Source organism: Lissotriton helveticus, chromosome 1_1 (assembly GCF_964261635.1).
Source record: "Lissotriton helveticus chromosome 1_1, aLisHel1.1, whole genome shotgun sequence".
NCBI lineage: Eukaryota > Metazoa > Chordata > Amphibia > Caudata > Salamandridae > Lissotriton > Lissotriton helveticus.
Window position 1 is genome coordinate 705,118,223 of NC_136057.1, and position 15,980 is coordinate 705,134,202.

Below are 15,980 nucleotides of genomic sequence, written 5' to 3' on the forward strand. Positions count from 1 at the left end.
CGCATGGCAAGATGCAACAAGGTGCTACGTTGGGACCAGGGCGAAGCGGTCCTGGAAGACACGGAGGAAGGAATTGTAGAGCAAGAACATTCAGAGATGGATCTGGATGAGAGGAGCCGAGAGCAGCAAGGAGAGAGATCCGGCGATGCCAACCAAGCGCTGGCGAGTGAAGGTGACGCGGGCAGAGGAGAAGGTAGTGCGGCCGCACTAGGAGGTAGAAGGAGCGATGAAAGAACTCAGGAAGGAGGTACCCCGTCCACCCCGGTGAGACTGACCAGGAGGGGGAGAGCGGTGGTCAAACCAGCCTGGTTCCGAGACTTTGACATGAACGGCGGACTGTGAGTTAACAGTTTCTGTATTGGGTAAAAGGGGGAGATATGTGGTGGCGCAGTCTAGTGTACGCACGTCACGTACCGACGTGACGTGCCGGCGGCCATGTTTGGTTGCGCGCGCACAGCGCGCCACAGATAGCGTGAAAGCCGAGAGCGGCGCAGATCGGCTCGGCGTTCTTTAGGGATAATAAGTGTAATAAACATAGGTTAACCCTCACCTGGTGCAGTGTCATTATGAAGGGAAATTACATCATTACATAATGGTACTTTGCTTAAGTTTGCATCTGCGGAACGTTCCATGGGTGGTCCATGGGCGAAACCATGCAACCACTCTTGTGTTTTGATGGAAAGCCCTACCTACTAATGTTGATAGAGAGGGATTTGCTCCAAATTATAGCCTCCTAAAGACAGGTGTAACTGTTTTTTGAAAGTTTTATAAGTCTCTACATTTTTCCACCTTTGCATGTACTCTGCACTGTACTTACTTTACCTTCTTATGCCTACTACCCATCCTGGGGTATAGGCCATCATTCCGGACTCTCAAGCCATCTCTGTCCTGGGCTTTTCTTTCAGTCTGACTACAGGTGTAACCTGTCTCCTTGCAGTTGGCCTCAGCACCAGGTGTTTCTTGGCCTTCCTTTTTTCTTTTTCCCTTGAGGGTTTCAGGTCAGCGCTTACAATTTATCACGGAAAATCACTTTATGAAAAATCGCAACAAGAAAGTTAGTGTAGCATTGGTAAACATGCCGTTTTAATTCATGAAAGTTTGCTTAAGCCACATAAGAATGAAAATCATGGGGACCATTAAAGCCCATAGTAAATGTAAGAACTGGCCGTTTGAAGAATGCAGTGGAACAGAGCACACAGGATAAGCTTGTGAGAGACTGAAGACATCTAGCTGGGGGAGACTATTCCTATTGAATTACCTTTACAAAGAGTCTCTGAGATGGGATTTTGAAAGTCACAATGTTTCTTTGTTTGTAATAGTTGTTGTGAGGATTTTGATGTATTATATGGTATGGTTGTGTGACCTTACCATGTAATACACTTACAGACACTGTCTTGGTTCTAGTCAGGCTCATTTGTAAAACCTTAAGCTCAACCCTGGGGAGCGAGCAGAAATACCTACACAAAGGAACTTGTGTGAAACATTTTTCGGTACCAAAAAAAAGAATAGGAAATCTACACAGCACTAAAGAATTCTGACACCAATCTGTAAAATCAGATTATATTTTTATTAATTTTTAGAGCCCTAGATAGGCAAAATCCACCAGAGGGTTCCGGATATACAGATTTGTAAAGAAATCTTTAATCAGTCAGTTAAAAGACTTTATTTCAGCATCCTGGGCCATAAACGTGCAAATGCAGAACTTTAATCTCATTTTAACAGCATGCAAACATTAATAACCATAAGTTTGGAAACTTTTGAAAAGTTTGTAAGAGTTAGTTCAACTACTTTGGCCCGATTTGGACGACCCAATCCAACACGAAGAAGGTCTGTTGGGCCAATAGAGAGTATTTGGACAGATGCCTGGCTACCAAAGCATGCTACAGTCCAGTTACAAACTTTACTACACGACCGCCATAGACTTTAGTGGACTGGTCCTGAATCTGCAGGTGCTCAGGGTGCTCTGGGTGTTGTGCAATCGGTGGGGGTACCTTTGTGATTAATAATCTGTCAACGGGTCCGGTGGGGTGACTTTGGCCACAGAGGTCGGGGTCCCTCGAAGTCCTGTTTGAGCTAGTAGAAGGTTAGCTGCAGCTGGGATAACGGTCTCCGTCCACAGTGTTCCTTTGGTGGAGGCTTGTGTCCCTTTTGGATGACCAATATGGACTCAGATGGCACTCCCAGCAGACTCATGTGCAACTTGTGGCTGTTGAGGAATAGTCTCTTGGGGTGCCGAGCGACAGTCAGTGGTAATTTTTCCGAAGTGGTTATTGGCTTGCCAAATTGGGTTACTTCAGCTTTGATGGCCCTGGTGCTGGTTCCAGGGGGTCAACTGATTGACCCTTAGAGTCACTTCTTTGTTTTGGGGGTTGGGAGCTACTCTTCTCCAATCCAGGAACAACTGTCACAGTCCTTTCTTCGCTAGCCCAAGGTGCAGCAGGTGCAGTCCATCAGACGGTGCAGCCTCTCATTTCCAAGTCCAATGGACAGCAGGGCAGTACTTTGTTAGTCCTATCTCCAGTTCAGGCATGAATTGATGGTCAGGGGGCCAGGGGTGCCAAATGTATGTGCAGAAAGTGCCCTTTGGTGGATTATGTGGTCAATCGCCAATGGCCTCCTACACTGTGATGAAATTCCAGCTATGTGTGACACTTAGCAGAGTGCACTATTCTGTCCACTTTCAAGATGTCTGAACTATTCCTCGAATGTTAGGAGCTTAGTAGCCCACCTTAGAGGTGTGGCTACCTATGGGCTACACGCATGTGGGTAAACCAGTTTGGGCACTGGTCTCCCCTCTCCTTCCCCACCGCCAGCTTGTCTACCTGAACAAAGGGCAGCACCTCAAGAGTGTGATTGCTATTTGTCTCCCAAAGGTTGCTTCGTTTTTGATGCTCGTCTTTCGGGCTAGCATGCTGAGTGCCTTCCTGCAGGTCACACCTCACTCTGTAGCAGACTGCTATTGTTCCTAAGCCTGGGAGTCATTCACATGACTTCCCATGGGGGCAGAAAGCTGCCTGGTGGCCAGTGACAGTTGCATTTTTATAACGGGCGCCGCGGAAGGACGAATAGGTCCAAGGAGGAACCTGACCGATATTTTCGGTCTCTTTCTCTGCCAAGCGACCCATGAAGCTTTTTACAAGGAATAACAGATCAAGCTTGAGGGAATCCCCTCTAACAGTTACAGCGCCTTAGCGAGCGCCACACATAGCCAAAACACCACTTTCACTTAAATTAAGTTTATTTTGCACCTTTCACATAGTAAATGGTCCTGAGGAAAGCCAGCTTAAATTCAACAAGGCACTGGCTGAAACATGTAGACCGCACAAGACGCTGGAGGTCATAATCAGCACTCCATTACGTCTCCTTGCCTTTTTATCTGCTAGCAGAGGCCCAGTTCATTAAAGATAAACAAACCCTCGGGTGCTGGGACCTCCTGCATAGCTTTTAATCTACACCTTCTCACCCCTTTTCACCGCACACTCAGCAACATACCAGCTCCGCAGTCTCCTGGCGTTGAAGCACACCCGGGGCACATTCGGTGCCACTGTGGTGGGCCCGATGATGAAGCATGCCACCGACTAGGTCGGTGGGTGAGGGCTTTATGAGGAAAGCAATGCCTTTTCCCCACTCTATGTTGCTCCACGACGTACCTAACAGAGTCTCTCTCTCTATTTTTACTTAACTAGCTAGTCCTTATTGATATATGTACATTTTTATAATAGTGACATTAAATTCAACTTGGGCATCAAGTCAGGTTTAATGCCACGATGAATTTAAAACCTTACAGTACGCATCTCAGTAGTCAATTCAGAAGTTTAGTTGCGCTGATGGTCAGCCTGTAACTCTGTGTTAGTCAAGGTGGCTACTAACTTCCCACAGCAAAACGACAATTTGGAAGCGTTGCTGTTAGGAAATATATATTAAATACAGATCCTACTTAATATTATACAACTCCCTGCCTTAAGGCTTGCTAGGCCTTCTTTAGGAGTTACTTACATATATTGTTAAGGGAAGTAAGGTCTTTGTGATTGGTTTTAATGACAAAGTCAAACTAGCAGTTTAAATACTACCCTTCCAGTCTGCAGTGCCAGGCTGGAACTAATGTTGTACTGTGTCACACACAGGGTGGCACAAACAGTGCTGTATGCCCTGGGTGGACACTCTGACTTACATGCTCTGCGTACCCTGTGTACCATATACTAAGGACTTATAAGTAAGTCAGTCTCTGCCAATTGGGGGCAGCCAATTTGACATATGCTTTGTAACATGTTGCAACACTGGCACTGAGGTCCGGTTAGCAGGCCTGAGGGGGATCTCAGAGTTAAAAAACCAGCAGCATCAATCCAAAAATGTGGTGGTGAACATGCAAAAAGAGACATTTCCATACACTTGTGATCCAGTGGTGCAGGGCAAACTTCAGCTACTATTCATCTAATCTTCGATGACCCCTAGAGGGCTGGTCAGTAAATAACAATGTCCTCACAATAAAGTTCAGGTGCTGGGGTAGCATTAGGATTATCTCCTCTTTCAGTAAGGACTGAGCATATGGATTCCAGGCACACTATAGCTGTTCTACTGGGCCCGTCTCTGCACTCTTTTGGTGTGGCTCTCAGCTAGAAATCATTTTTGGAGACTTATTTGTGCTACAGTCACAGTAACAGGATAGGAAGCAAGCCTCTGGATAAAGCAAGAGTGTTGCAATAATCAGCAGTGCGCAATAAAGCCTTTCTCACTCAACCCATGGTACACCATCTTCTTGGTCATCATGCAGGCCAGCTGTTCGAAGCCAGGAATCAACGCCATTTGTAAGTGCACACCTAGGTATAGTTATAGAGCAACAACTCTGTTTTGTTACTTGGGAAGTGCTTGGTGGGATCAATTAGCCTTTGTTAGGTGAAAGAAGTTCATCCCAGTACTGGCAAGTCTGGCCTTGCCTCGTGTATGTCCGGTAGTGGACCACTCATTGTTGTTCTGCATTTCTGGGTCTCCCTGTGTAAATAAATGCCACTGTTCTCTGGATAAGCATTGGTTCTGGGGCTTACCTAAGGAATGGTTTGGAAATTCAAACTAGTTTCATTTTTTTCACGATACACTACTCAAATCATAGTTGGAGCTGATCTCAGAAAAGGATCATTTTCTAAAATGAAATAAATCCACTTTGGGAAACAATCTTTTCAGATGTTTCAAACGCAATATTTACAAAGCTGAGCTGCAACTGTGCGATAAGTGTAGAAGTTTATCCTAACACATTGGCTGTCATCTTTGAGTTCTCTTTAGTTGATGGCCAGGAAAATTTAGAGGTTGTGTATCTAAACTGGTATCATTTTTTTGGTAGCAGCAATGGTTATGCATTGATATCTATGTTAGATGTCACTTCAGAAAACAATAATAGATATAGAACCTGTGGCCCGTAATTCCCTCTGGAGTGTTAACACCAGGGTTTTCATTAATAAAATAAACCTGAAAAACCTGAAAGGATGATGGAACAATATGTATATAGAGGCATTAATATCCCCAATATGTTATTGCAAACACTGATTTGTGGAAGACTCATACCACTCAAACTCCATGAAACAGATGGCCTTCAACATTCAAATGATCAGCACTCAGGAGTTCAACCTGTTGAAACTCCATGGGTAAATGCTCATTGACCAACTGTACCTTGTGTGTGGTGGGGAAAGGGGGGGGGGGGGGCATTTTCTCTGTTCACCGCTTTACTACAAGTCTTCAACCCAAAAGTGATCTTCTGCTGCAATACTTTGTGCATGGAGCCAGAGATGAGAATTATAAAGTATTTGCCTAGTAGGGAGAACGATCAACGACAACATCAGGTGTTGTAAGTCCAGAGTGGTACTATTGCAAGAGGTCATCCTGCAGTTGGACTTTGAAAATATGTGGCAAGAGATCATACTTGGTAATGAGTGTCTAACATCTAGTACTGATAAAGGTAAAGACATGATAGACGCACTTCTTTACAGAACCATGTTAAAGAATGTTGGCAAAGTTAAAAGTACTTTTATTAACAATACAGCATATGTCGGTGATGTTTGATCATACACGAGGAATATGAACATAGGAGTAAGGCTTTCAGGAAACTCAGTAAAGCAAACCAAAGGACAGATGGCTAATGTTTGATACCTTAAGCAGGAAAATAAAAATCTTATTAAGCATGAAAACGATCTTCTGTAGTAAAGAGTGCTGGAATGCAATCCAAAAGACAATTCCTATTAATTAAAACAAATCCTGTTGGAAATTGGTTTCAAACGACTTGGGCAAAAATGAGATGTGTCAAATGTGAAAAATATTCCACATAAAAAGTTTTTTCTAAATGTGATCCCTTTTTAGGTTTTGCCTTAGCGATGCGTACGAAGTACGCATGCGCTAGCAAAACCTCTTGATTTCTATCTGGGGTGATGACCCGCCTCTGCCTATCATTGGCTAGCTCCATAAATGGAGGCTAGCCATTGGGAGGCAGAGGCTGTCAATCGCGTTTTCTCTCGAAAACGCGATTCGGGGGCGTTTCTGGTGCTTTTTTTAAGCCCCGCCCCTTTGTCCCGGGCCGCGCTGCGATTGGCTGCCGGCCCGGGACACCCCCGTGACGTCATTCCAGGGCCGCGCTGTGATTGGCTGCCGGCCGGGACACCCCCGTGACGTCAGCCAATCACAGCCCGGCCCGGGACCTGACTTGTTTTCATTATTCAAGCGCGACAACGCTCCCTGCCATGTCATTAAAAATGCTAATTACTTGCCACATACAGAAGATAAACTGGCGGGGTGAAATCAGACTATGTAGGCTTCCTTTAGAAGAAATCCATAATAATGTAAATGTTTATAGCGCTTCCTATACATAGGCGAGGCATTGAAGGACTTTACGGCGTGTACGGCGTGCACCACGATACCCCAGAAGCTCTGAAATACTAGATCTGAAACCACTGCTACTTGTGCGATAAAGCAACTAAAAACGTTATAATACATATACCTAATTTCTGACCTCTCCTGACTAGAGATGCAGCTCTGTGGGCCCGGGCTCTCGAGTTTATTTTGCCCGACTGTGTGCGCAGCCTAAACAGAAACGAGACAGACACTGCAGCAGCTGAGCTCTCTGAGCTCGTGAGCGGCGCCGCCGCGCTACAATGTATCTCTCTGCTGCTCTGCCTGCTAGAGTCCGACGTCGACTCATCGTTGCCCTGGAAACTAGAATGCAGCGATCATTTCAGGGGCCGGCCCGGCCTGCCCGCTCAGAGTCAGAGCCGCTGTCAATCACCACGGTGAGGTGGTGCAACAGGGCGCCAGGATCCGGATGTGCCGGCCTGGGCCGTCACGTCCGGAGGAAGCAGCCTGCTGCAGGAAGTTCAGAAGCGGCGGGTGAGTCAGTCAGTGCAGGCAGGTTGCGGCGCGTGAGTCCTGAGAGTGACTCTGAAGCATGTCCACCCGCCGCGGCCCCCTGTGCTGCAGCCCGGCCCCCCCCGCTAAAACACAGCTGCAGGGTCTGCAGCGCACCTTGACCCCACCATGTCTGTGGCAGGCAGCTCAGCTGAGCCCGAGCCGGCCGCCGACAGGACACCGCTCTGGCCGCCACCACCAGCAAAGAAAACTGCGAGAGGGCCCGGCGGCGGTGCCCCCCGCCGCGGCGGCAGACAGCCCAGCCGAAGCCCAGCCGTGGGCAGCAGCAGCGCCTCAGACCAACGAAGTAAGTGTCAGCGCTGAGGGTGTGTTCAAAATGGTTTTATTTTATGCATTTAGCGCGGACTAAGTCTAACTTTAACCCGGGGCGCCGTCAGCGCTTCGCAGGAACAGTCTACTAGTCAGTGTTGGTTTTTCGCCGGCTCACCCAGCAACACACTGACTGACACCTGTTTTGACTTATTTATTCAGGCTCCTCTGCTCACACATCCTGGGGCATGGACGGTCTCAGACACCACATGAGAGAGGCCTTGGGGTCAACTTTCTAAGCAATAGCCCGGCCACATGATCATTTAAAGGGAGGAGGAGAGGCCCTACCTGCCCCCACCAGCACAACGCAGATGGCCAGCCAGGCAGGTTCGCTTTCGGTTCAGCCTGCCCGGCCTCTCTCACATCCTGTTTAAGCTGGTGGGTCAACTCCCACCACATGAGAGGCCCTGAAGTGATGAAGCATGACAATGCTCCAACTGCAGCATCATTAGGAAGGGGGAGCCAGAGGCCTTACCCATTCCTTTACAGTACAGTCATGTTACAGGAGGGAGCACTAGAGTTAGTGCCCTTCCATTAATGGTGCTCTGCAGCAGTTTCAAGAACTTCTTGGAGTTTCTGGTTGCTCAAATGGCTGTAATTTCTGATATTTAGAATGTTCCCTCATCTTCATTGGATGATTTTAGTTCGCGAGAAAGTGTCACTCATAGTTGTTGAAATGTCACTCATAATTTCACTGAAATTATGAAAATGTCACACATGGCAATCTGAGACCTTGGCAGCTATGCAGGCAGGCCTGCTGTTCTCTCCCTCAGCCAGGACTCAGGCGGCGCCAGGGGAGCCCTGCTCGCGGTGCATGCTGGGAAGCTGGGAGCCCCGTTTTCCGGAGGTGATGCAGGTAAGAGGCTGCTGGGGGCCTCATTTGAAGGGGAACTAGGTTCTGTAGTTTTATTTTTTTTATTTTATGTAACGTTTTGAGTTTTCGCTTTTTGTTAAACAGCGATTGGGTTAGTGTCTTATAAAACATTGCTTGCAGTGTCTTAATCCATCGTGATACGTCGGCGTCCTGGTCGTAGGGGAGGCCGGGCCGCTTTAAGAAAGCCGTGGCAGCTCAGGCCTCTCATGGGTTAATTTTTTCAACCGCCGACATATTTGTCCCTCTCCACCCTTTTTTAGCTGCTTAATGGGACTCGGCCCGTTTAAATGTCGCGTCTATGGGATATGTCTCTGCCGTCTCCCTCCCGCGCTGGTGGGTTCGGGGCCCTTGAGGTGATGCTGTGGGGGGTAGGGAAACCGGTAATTCTTTTGTTTACTTTTGTATTTTTCGCGAACTGGTGGATATATGTTCATGCCGATTAAAGGCCTTCACTGTATGCGTTGACTTCACATGCACTAGTCATTGTGTGCATGTGAAGCTCTGGTCTTCCAGTAGAGCTGTGCACTGGGCCGGTGGCGGTGCTCGCGCGTTAAAGGTGACGGCACATGTATTTTGAGTTCCACTGTATAAAGAGGTCCACTGAAAGCTTGCTGTCGTGCAGGAGAAATTCTCACTCACAGGGGTGCAAGTGAGCTTTAGTGTGCCCATACATCACTTGCATCTGTACAACTGAACCCCCCTCAAAGACCACTACTTTCTCTACCGTGAAACCTGCCAACCTTCTCAGACTGCAGAAGTGCAAGGGGTTATGCTCTGCATGTTCCATGCCAAAGGCTCTTGCGCTTATGTAGCTTTCGTTCTTCGCCGTCGTTTTTTTGTTTCCACTTTTACTTTTCTGTGCAAAATTAATTTTCCGCATGGAAGAACATCAGTAGTCGCAAACGACGCGTATGTGGGAAGAGCCATTGTGGCTTGGTGTATCACTCCCTGGGCCATGCGTTGATACTAATATCATTAAAATAACAGAATAGCTGTTGCTTTAATGTAAATCCGTTCTGGCATGGAGGACCTATGGCATTGTAGCAATTTACGCACATAGCTACACCAGCGCCTTTAAAGCAGCAGCAATCCTTGTCTAATGCGCCTCGAGTTTAAACGTGCTTCCAACACAATATATTTGTTCCATGGACATGCCATCTTTACATGTACGTGCAGGATACTTGATAATAGTCTCAGCATCTCCGATGAGTAAAGCATCCAGGAGTCTGATTTTCAGAACTGCGCTTGACTCGCATTGATTTAGCAGGGCTTTTCAGCATCTGCCTGTTTCATTGTTGCGTTTGCAAGTTAACATGTTATAGATGCATTTGGCCGTACGGTTTAATTTTGCAGCGGGAACAATTTCTACCCCTCCTAGTTACAGCATATTTGGTTCGAGTTCAGAAACTTGTTGCGGCTCATGACAGTATTGCCATTTTGACAGGTTCCGTATTTAAATACCCTGAGTTATCTCTGACAGACATTTACAGTTTACCATAACTTGCATTGCAGCCGCATTTATTGCCCACACATATTTGTTAGCGAAAGGAAGTCGCAAATCACGTTTATATAATTTTAAGACGCGGTATTTAAAAATGATAAAGCAATAAAACAATGATCTTCATTCGCAAGTGTATTCCATATGGAATGACTTTGCAGTCCATAATTCCGAAAAATAGCATTTTAATCGGGAACTGTATGTAATTTCTTTATATACTGCTTTTTTCTGGTTTAGCGTGTTTTTTCGCATTATTTTATGTTGTCAGACAAATGAATGTTGGGACAGAGGATTTCCGATACAAAATTCAAACATGCATGTTTGAACTCGTACATTGTCAAAACCTTCATAGGCACTTCAATGCTCTTTTGGTGTGTAGTGCTCTGTAATTTTTACTGAACACATTTTTTGCATATGTGGAAATCAGGGTTAAAGTTCGCTGGTCCATATTCTACCATAGGTAGAGTCGCTGCTACTGTTTAATATGTAATACATTATGATGTGAGCAATTGGTGCTTGATCCCCATAGTCTTTAATGTTATCTTAATCGAAACTTAACAGAAACGACTGAAGAAGTAATTTGGCGGCATTTGCTGGATGGGGGAAAGCTTTGTGAGAGATTAAGCTAATGGCATTGTAAATGACAATGCCATTTATTTATCTGTTTTCAAAACCAACACATAAATACAAATGTTGTCATTTACAATGCCAATAGCTCTAACTTTTCCAAAGGCAAAACCGTTGCATTGTAAATGCTTGTTATCAGTTGCCATTGCTTTGGTTTTAAAAAGAACAGGCATTTGCAAAAAAACAAATATGGCTGGCTTGCAATTCGAGTCTCAGCTAAAATATTTTTTAAAGAGCTGCTGCAATGAAAAAGATTCATTTCTAGAATCAGTGCATCTACATGATGAAACATTTAATTTGTCATGATTCAGTGTACTTTCCAGACCTAAAATATTCCCTCACACACTAGGGATTATCATTCCAATTGCAAAGCTCCTTGTATATTCCTTTACTCTTCACTCCTTTCCACTCTCCCGCCACTGCTATCACTATGAGGTGGTCTTTCAGAAGTGTAAACTGTTGTACATGTACGCACCATAACATCTCTCTCTGTAAGTATAAGTGATTACTTGGTCTTCTTTATAAGGCATGCCAATGCAAATTGTAGTAAGCTTCAAGACGCACAAGCCACACACATTTCATGGTATGATGTGACATACGTTTGGGATAACAATGTTGCAAACACCTAAACCAACCAATATTTTGGTAAACAAGATAATTATAGAGACAAGTACGGCCTAATGCATTTCTTTGTTTACGTTATGCATAACTAATTAATGAAACAAATTGACATTTTACTGTAACAAAACAAGACAATGGTTTGTTCTGCTAATGAATGACATACATAGGGCATTGGCAGGTAACCTTAAAAAGTTACAAAATAAAGGAACATCACTAGCATTGCTTCCAATGAGAACACAAATATTACATTTTATCCTTGTACAGACATCACACTTGAGACTTAATTTTTAATGCTTTTCCTGACATGGAAAAACACACAAGCACAGCAGGAGAAAGGCTCACTCACATAAAATATACATGCACTATTATTCTGCAAATATGAATAGCTGTCAATGCAAGCAGACTGCCGCATAGTCATGGTCACAGAAACAAGCAAACTTATGAATTGTAGTCACCCCACACTTTTTGCTAGGTTTTTGGACTCTGCACACTGGAATATTGCTATCCATTGCCTAGTGCATGTGCTCTGACCATTTAAAAACTTGTGGAATTGATATATTCCTAAAAGACACATTTAACTATTCTATAAGTCCCTTGTATATGGTACAAAGTGTACCTTGGGACTGTAAGTCAAGTTTGAAGTCAAGTTTATTTATTTGCATAGTTCGTTAAAACCATTGCAATACAAAATTACTTCATTTTAAAACAATATATACGTATAAAACTCCATGCTTCATATACCTTGTGTTTAAAAGTCTTCTAAAAACTGTACAATAATTATACAAATTTACAAATATGGGATACATTTCTTAGCCATATTGTTTCCGACTTTGCACATATCATTTGTTACTCAAAGTACTTAGTTCAAGTCCGTACTTTTCTTCATTGATTATATCAGAGATTAATACGAGTAAAGAAGGTGTTTACAGCTCAAATAAGGTTCATTAGTGCCTGACAGAAAGCTCTTCCTGGTCCAGCATTTGTTCCACGTTGCTGGGTTGTGTGTGCGGTTCTGTTGTTCTAACAACTATGTTGCTGGCATTTTCTTTTCGCATATCCTCAAAACTTTACCAAGGAGCAATTCAATTGTGGGTCGTTAGGTGTAAAACATGCCAGAACTGCTTGCCTCCTGGTTTGAACCCTTCGCTGATTAAATTTACCTTTATAATAATTGTTTCCGTTTTTGTAAAAGTTCTTTACAGGAGCATAGTAAATGTAGCAGATCTTCTAGTGCTGAACCGCATAGGCGACACGTAAGACCCGCTTTCTCCTTTTGCCAGGGTGGGAGTTGCTGTATGCACGGTAACAGACCAAATCTATACTTATATATATACATATATATATATATAAATATCTCTGTTTCCCCTTAGTGGATTGTTGTCATTTTAGTATCATTATCTTCATTAAAATAATTTCTATTTTTATAAATTGGAGTGGAATGTTTATTGTTTTGTATTTTCAACTTTTTAACTGTTTGGTGCTTCTAAATTCTTAACATATTTTGATAAGTTAAGCTTGACAGCTCTGTGCCATAGCTACAAGGGGTTGAGCTCAGGTTTGAATGACTGCAACCTTTACTTGACCTAACAAGAATAGTAACAATATTACTTGTTTGGGAATTCCTTTCACCTTAACTAATAATCCATTTTCTCATGGACATTATTTTCTAGCATTTAAAAACGTGCCTAAAATTGTGAGTACAGATACATTTTTATAACTAACTATGGACACTGTTTCTTATTCATCTGAAGTGTCCTTTAGTCTTAATTATGATGTTACGTTTCATGACTCCAGTAGACCCAGAAGACACTTTTATTAAAGGCAGTACATTTGGTCATTTTCAGTAAAGTGTAAACTCATTTCAATATTTGAAACAGGATTTTGGGAGAATAATGAGCTCAGTTTTGTGTTCATGAATGATATCTTCTCCTCAAGGACTACTCGCGCTTCTTCCAGTAGAAGAACCTGCCACCTGCTCAAAAGATACGTTTTTGCTGAAAGGTGTAGGAAGCTGGCTCTCTGTATGCTATACCAAAGTTAGGTATAGTGTGCACAGAGTCCAGTGGATCCCCGTAGGCTTTACAGAGGCTAAAGTAGATAATACTAACACTCTCTTTTGTGGTAGTGTGGGTGAGCAGTTAGGCTTATCAGAGGGCAGTGCTAAGTATTTGTTGTACACTCACAGGCAAGAAAGGATTACACACATTCAATGACTAAATCCAAGACAAATGGTTTGTAAAAATATTACTGATTTTTATATAATTTATATGACCATAACACAGATCTAGGATAAATGCTTTTGGTGATATAAATTTGTAAAATTCTGAGAAATAGCAAAAATTCAAGAGTTCAGTTCGTGACAGACGTACTACCAATATAGTGACCGCTGTGGTCACTGCACAGAAAGGTATTAAGCTAAAGGGTGGTAGACTGCTAACACATTTACCATTGCGGTCAATGGGAAACTCTGGGCGTTTCAGGTCACCACAGATAGGATGAAGGGCTTGGGTGCCCAGGACTCAGGTACAGAAGGCAGTTTCAGGTCAACTGGGTTTGAAGTACCTGAGGTCGTAGGCGGTTGTCATGGTCATCAGCTGTAGCAGTTCGCTACCGTAGCAGTTGTAGGACAGGCTGTTGCGGTTGGGGCGGTCGTGCCCAAGTTGCTACTTTGGGTGCAGTAGACGCCACCAGCAGGAGCGTGCAGGCTCACAGGAACGGGCTGTTTCCAGTGTTGGTTGCAGGTGCTGTGAGGAGCCCTCAGGCTGGTGAATGCACTGAAGGGGTCATTCACCGGTGTGGAGGTCAACAAACCTTTGTTGCTGTACCTGGAGGGTTGGTGGAGCATCACGTTGACATGGTCTGTGCCGGAGTACTAGAGCCTCTAGACTAAAGGGAGGTTAGTGGCAATTTGCAAAGACTGGAGGCACTCTGGAGTTCTTGGAGGCCTTGTAGGGTGCAGGAGAAATAGCAGGTTGCAATCATCGAATCCTTCTGCCTCTGGCAGGATTTGTGCAGGTTTCTTTCTGCAGCAGGGCGCAGTTCCTGGTCCAGCAGTACGTCTTCTTCTGTTTCTTCTTTTTGTCAGTCGAATCTAAGGATTAAGGTTCAGGGGAGCCCCTAATTTATAGTTTTAGGGGTGTTACAAGGGTCAGTAGTCAATGGGCTACTTACCTTTAGGGTGACTACGCCCTTTGTATGTCCACTCTTTCTGGGGAGGGGCAAAGCCCTACCCTATTGGCTAAAATCCTCCAAAACAATATGGAGGCTTTTCAAAGGAGTGGGTCTCTTTAGCTCCAAACACCTTAGGGGTGGTCCTGCTGAAAAGGAACACACCTCTCCTGCTTACTAATTGTCCCGCAGGCCTTGTTGCCAAAAGTGGGGCGGGCATCTCCACTGGCTGGAGGGGCCCTGGTCAGCATAACAAGGGGCAGGAAGCCTTTGAGGCTCACCCCCATTCTATGTTGTGTCTGCTTGGGGGTAGGCGTGAAGCACCTCCACCCAGAGCAGGTTTAGTTTCTGCCCCACACGAGCACAAGGCTCTTACCTTAGGGGGAGGAGTTGAGGATGAATCCTAGGTTGCGTGCATGGTCAGTGGGTGTTGGTGCTGTTCCCAGTGTGGTCGGCCACCAGGAGTCATCCCAGGCTGAGGGGGTGGGTCCGAGGATGAGGACCTCAGTCTTGTCCGAGTATAGCTTCAGACGGCTGCTCCTCATCCAGTCGGCGACGGCCTTCATTCCCTCGTGGAGGTTGGTCTTGGCGGTGTGTGGGTGAGAGAGAGGATGAGCTGGGTTTCGTCTGCATAGGAGATGATGTTGAGGTTGTGATGGCGGGCCACTTGTGCAAGGGGGGCCATGTAGACGTTAAACAGCGTCGGGCTGAGAGATGAGCCCTGGGGGACACCGCAGATGATGTCGGTGGCTTTGGATCGGAAGGGTGGGTGGCGGACGCTCTGGGTTCTGCCGGAGAGGAAGGACGTGGTCCAGTCAAGGGCCTTCTCTTGGATTCCGGCTTCTAGGAGGCGTGTCTTTAGAGTGCGATGGCAGACTGTGTCGAAGGCGGCTGACAGGTCCAGGAGGATGAGGGCTGATGTTTCGCCGTTGTCTAGTTGGCGCCTGATATCATCTGTGGCGGCGATGAGGGCTGTCTCGGTGCTGTGGTTTCGTCTGAATCCGGACTGGGATGGGTCCAAGATGTTGTTGTCTTCCAGGTGGCGGGCCAATTGCATGTTGGCGATTTTCTCGATGACCGGGAGCAGGGAGATGGGCCGGAAGTTCTTGAGGTCCTTGGGGTCTGCCTTGGGCTTCTTGAGGAGGGCGTTGATTTTGGCGTGCTTCCAGCTTTCCGGGATTGTCGCTGTTTCGAAGGAGATGTTGATGACTTTCCGTAGTTGGGGTGCGATGGCTGCATCTGCTTTGTTGAATACGTGGTGTGGGCACGGGTCTGACGGAGATCCTGAGAGGATGGAGTTCATGACCTTGCGTGTCTCGTCATCGTTGACGTTGGACCAGGAGGTCAGGCGGTTGGCGCTAGAGGTGTTCACAGGAGAGGTGGAGTCTGGCGTAGTCGGGTGGTCGTGGTGTTAAAGCTGTCGTGGATGTCAGCGATCTTGCGGTGGAAGAAGATGGCTAGTGAGTCGCACAGTTCTTG